We start from the raw sequence: 5260 nt of genomic DNA on the forward strand, positions 1-5260 counted from the left end.
TAGAAGCCTTTCCCTCTGTGTTGATGCGGCACTTCTTTTATAGCCCCCTTCTGCAACAGTGAATGGGCTTCCTTTTGCAGCTCCTGACGATGTTGGTGGTGTCTGAGCACCGGGGGATGATCTGGTGGCATTTCTACAAACTCTAGGGTATGGCCTCTGCTTATTACATCCAAAATCCATTTGTCCGAAGTTATGTACATCCAATTGTTGAAGTATTGAGACAGATAGTGGTCGTTTTCCGGGATCTGCTGTGTGGGGAGCGCCGGCCTGAAATCATTGACGTCTGTTAGATTGTTGATTCTTCCCTCTATTGGAAGATTTCCCCCTAGACTGCTGCTGGTAAGAGGAGTTGGAGGGCCTGTACTGGTTGCTTGAATTGTATTGCCTATATCCCTGTTGGTTATAAGGCTGATATCTGTTGGTCTGATATGAAGATCTCTGATTGAATTGGCCTCTTGCACCTCTTTTACGAAAGGACTGGAACCGTCCTTGTTGAAGGGATCCCAGCGCTCTAGCAGTATCCGTGTCAGATTTGATACCCTGTAGCGCTTCGTCTACATGTTTTCCAAAAAATTTTTCGCCATCGAATGGCATGTCTACAATTTTCGCCTGCACCTCCGGACGAAATGATGTTGCTTTAAGCCAACCCTGTCTTCGAAGCGAAACTGCTCCAGCCATCTGCCTGAAAGCCATAGAGGAAACGTCCATGGCAATGTCAATTGATTCAACAGCTGACTTTGCCCAGTCTTTGAGGATAGCCGCTGCCTCTTCTTTCCTATCCTCCGGTAGTGCAGACAGAATGGGTGCCAGATCCGACCACATTTGTCTGTTAAAGTGGCTAATAAGGGCCATAGCATTGGCTGCTTTAATCGTAGAGGCTGCCATGACTGCAAACCTGTTCCCGGCCCCATCCATCCTCTGTCCTTCTTTGTCTGGAGTCACCAAAGAAGTAGCAACCGGGTTCTTAGAATTCCTCTGTGCCGCCTGCGTCACTACCAACTCTGGTCTCGGGTGTCCTATTAGACAGGCTGCAGCAGACTCTGGCGCTCTATACTTTTTTTCGATTCTTGGAACCAAAACCGCTATGGAAGCCGGTGTCTTTAAAAATTTTAGGCCCTCTTCCCAAACGTGAGGGATAATCGGGATTGAGCGAGCCGATTTCCTGGCTTCATCTTTGAAATCATACAAGAAACATTCCGTTTCTTTAACTTCCATATCCAAATTAAATCTCTTAGCTGCCTTCTCCATAATGTCATGGAACCCTCCAATGTCTTGAGGAGGAGAAGTGGTCGGCAGCGGAGTAGGTGACGGGGTCGACGGCAAAATGTACTCATTCCATTCCTGCCCCATAGCATCATGTACAAGCTCACCTTCCTCAGGCTGATCATGCTCATCGGAATCCGCTAGGTCATCCTGGATTGTTATCACTGGCGGTGATCTCACAACTTGCTCCTGAGAAGAAGATTGGGTCTTTGGAGGTTGCGATGAAGCCACCGGCGTAGATGAAGCAGGAGCATTCGCCTCCGGAAAACGGCGATAATAATTGTTTATCATGAACCTGAGGTCAGAGACAAGAGACACCGGTATGGAGACTGACTCCTCTCGCTCTTCCTCTCGCGACTCCTCTTGTTGCTCGTCATCTTCATTATAATTACATGTTTCCTGGAAAGACTCAGATTGAGCTCTCTCTTTAAAGGAAAGACCTCTTCCTCGTCTATGTCCTGGCTCTTTATTTTGAGTTGTGAGGGGCTGTAGGCAGCACCTGATGACTCCTCTCCATCTGAATCCTGCTCCAATAAAGAAGATGGAGGTAAAGGTGAAATCTGCGTCCACGACGTGAATTCTGCAGATTTGCTTATAGTCGCTGAACCCCTCGACGACTGAAATGATCGAATAGAAATCATAGTCTTCGACTGTGGAGATTTAAATGCCTTTGCCATTGAAAGTATAATCTTCGTCGACGGTGTCGTCGACGACATAGTCATCGTTGACAGAGCCGCCGTCACCAAAGCCATCGTCGACGGGACCACCGTCGACGGGGTCTCCGTCGACGTCTTCGTTGTCGAGCCTTTCGTCGACGACGTCGTCGTCGTCGATGGTCTCTTCGTCGACGGGATGGTCATACTCGTCGACGTTGTCGTCGTCGATGTTGTCGCCGTCGACGCTGCTTTAAATCCTGTCGTCGAAGGAGCCATCGTCGTCGAAACAGTCGTCGTCGACGGGGAAGTCGCCGACGGAGCTGAAGATTTTACCACAGATTTTGCAGCAGAAACCAGGGAACTGGTCGACGGAGCAGACCCTGTTCCTTTCTGACCTGACAGCTTCTTGAGAGGAGTAATAGGGAGAGATGACGCTGCTTTCTCCCTAGGTTTAATCTTTTTAGGCTCCACTTTTTCCTCAGAATGAGAGGCCTTTCTCTTTTTAGGTGTCAGGTTAAAAGATTCCTCCCCAGAATCTGAGTCTGATGCGGCCTTCTTCTTTTGAAGCCACAACAGCAAACGAGCCTCTCTGTCTCTCAGAGTTTTAGCAGAGAAAGTTCTACAATATTTACAATCCTTGGCCACATGCTTAGGATGAAGACAATATAGGCAGTCCTTGTGAGGATTTTCAGAGAAAAGCCTGGCCTTTCCACAGGATCTGCAAGGCCTGAAAAGCCTCTTTTTAGAGCTTTTAGCCATTATGAAGAAAATAGGTACACACAATACCTTAATCCAGATGAAAAGACAGTAGAAGTAAAAGGTCAATAGTTCACTCAGGAACAGCAAACTGAGCAGAGCGAAGGGAGACTCCTTTCTCACACGAAGGCGGTTGGAAATCTGAGGCAGGAAGCTTCTGCTGGGGAGTGTGAGGGCAGGGCAGCAATGCTGATTGGCTAACTTTTGGACCAAACAATAAGGAGGTATGGTTACCAAATACTTCAGTCCCTATGGGCTTTTCTATGCAGTTTTCTTCTCCATGATACTGCTTTGGTCATTCTGTTACCGTGAGACTCCCACCATGACGACAGGGAAGATACAAGCATGTGAATCTATGAAAGATCTAATACTGGAGAATACTGTATCACAACCACTTGCAGTCCAACCACGGTTAGTTCCAAACCACTAATAACCCATCTTGTATCTAAACTGCAAACAATAGATCTACCCCAGACTCAGCCCCCTATATGGTAATTTTAGCAGGGGTACCATCGCTTGAGCAAGGAAAGAGGGAAACATATATGGTGTTAAAAAATAGTGTATTTTCTGGCTTAATGAAAATCGTCCTCTACCACCCCATATGTGTCCAGAGATATTGTTCGCTACAAGAGTCAACTGGGTGGGCAGGTGAGCAATGTCACTAGGGGGGGGGTTGTATTATCATCAATTTCAGGGACACAAAATGTGTTGAATATATTTGTAATTGAGAAAAACAATGGTTCCTGTGGCATATCACTTTTGTGAATATTTAATAAATGGGAGCTTAATACCAATCTAAGTATTAGAGAAAGGGTGGCAGGAAGGAGAGAGAGACACAATTATATCAGTTTTAAACCGTTTTTTATATATTTCAAATGACACAAATAATAAAAATTACTTTTGACTACGACATATAATACAATATACAAAGTGCAATGTGTCCCCAGTGATTTGTGAAGTAACCAAAGAAACAGATAATGCAGCCTAAAAAGGCTACACTGTCCAGTACTTCAACTAGAAATTCCACCATAAAATCCACAAAAACAGCAAAGCCTGTACAGATTTCCCTTGCTTCACCAGCAAGATCCCTCAGGAATGATAGAGAGAAGAACCTGGACAGACATGCCCCATAGGATGCCATTATGTGGCTTAAACAGGATACTGTGCCTTTAAGGAAACCTTCCAGAAGCTTCTCCCAGTATCCCAGAATGCATAGCAGGTCCAACTTACTTTCAGTTCTTTTTGAAGGCGTAAAAAAAACGCCAGACCTGTAGCATTATTTACATGAAGAATTCTCCACCGGGGAGGCGGGAGGGCGCTTATGACTATAACAGAGATACCCCTACTACAGAACTGGAGTTACAGGACAGAAACTACTCCTTCTGTAGTAGGGGATCTCTGTGTATAGTAATAATCTAGTGAATAGAATGGCAAGCCCATCCCCACACCAAAGCGGCGGTGGAGAAACAGAAACAACCACTATAGTGCGAATAAATTCCGCAGCGAAGCCTGCCCAACCTGAGCGTCTGCCCTGGCATCAGTGTCCAGGCAGTAATGCTTAGCAAAGGTATGAACTGACTTCCAAGTGGCCACCTTGCAGATCTCTGCAATCGGAACATTACGGAGTAAAGCTGTCGTGGCAGCTTTACCTCTGGTGGAATGAGCCTTAGGCTTACCCCCTAAGGTCTTATTAGCTTTTTGGTAACACAGTGCAGGACACAATCCACCTAGAGATGGACTGCTTAGAGGTAGCAAAACCCGTCCTGACAGATCCATAATTGACAAGTAATTGGTCTGACCTACGAATATCCTTGGTTTTATCCAGATAAAATTTCAACACCCTCCTGACATCCAGGGAATGTAAAGACCTTTCCGCTGGAGATGAAGGATCCTGAAAAAACGTAGGCAAAGTTATAGTCTGGTTGATATGAAAATCAGAAATAACCTTGGGAAGAAATTTAGGGTGAGTACGCATAACAACCTTAGCAGCATGAAATACAGTATAAGGTTCATTGCAACACAACGCCTGAATTTCACTCACCCTGCGGGCCGATGTAATGGCCACGAGGAACGCCGCCTTCCAGGACAGGTGCTGCAACGAAGCCTTATGAATAGGTTCAAAAGGCTCCTTCATCAATCTGGACAGCACCACATTCAAATCCCATGAAGGCGAAGGAAGCCTGACAGGAGGGAATACTTTCTTCAAGCCTTCCAAGAAATCTTTGACCACAGGGATCTGTAAGAAGGAAGTCTGTGAAGGGCATTTCCTGTAGGCAGTCAAGGCAGCGAGATGAACCTTAATGGAATGAACGTTAAGGCCAGACTGCGCCAAATGTAGAAGATAAGGAAGGATGACTTCTTCCTTGCATGTCGTTGGGTCATAGTTCTTAGACTTGCAACAGATACAGAACCTCTTCCACTTGTAAGCATAGGAAGTCCTAGTGGAAGGTCTCTTAGCCTCCTTCAGTATGTCCATGCAATCGTCTGGGAGATTCAAATGGCCATATTGCACTATCTCAGGAGCCATGCCGCCAAACTCAAAGAGGAGAGGTTCGGGTGCAACATCTGCCCCCCGAACTTCGTGA

The 5260-nt window shown here is 46.1% G+C and overlaps 1 pseudogene; it reads right to left on the bottom strand.

Moving 5' to 3' along the window:
- Positions 1-273: 273 nt before the first annotated feature.
- LOC147697158 (uncharacterized) lies at positions 274-2678 on the bottom strand (annotated as a pseudogene).
- Positions 2679-5260: the final 2582 nt, after the last annotated feature.

The sequence above is a fragment of the Lissotriton vulgaris genome, chromosome 8 (genome assembly GCF_964263255.1).
Source record: "Lissotriton vulgaris chromosome 8, aLisVul1.2, whole genome shotgun sequence".
NCBI lineage: Eukaryota > Metazoa > Chordata > Amphibia > Caudata > Salamandridae > Lissotriton > Lissotriton vulgaris.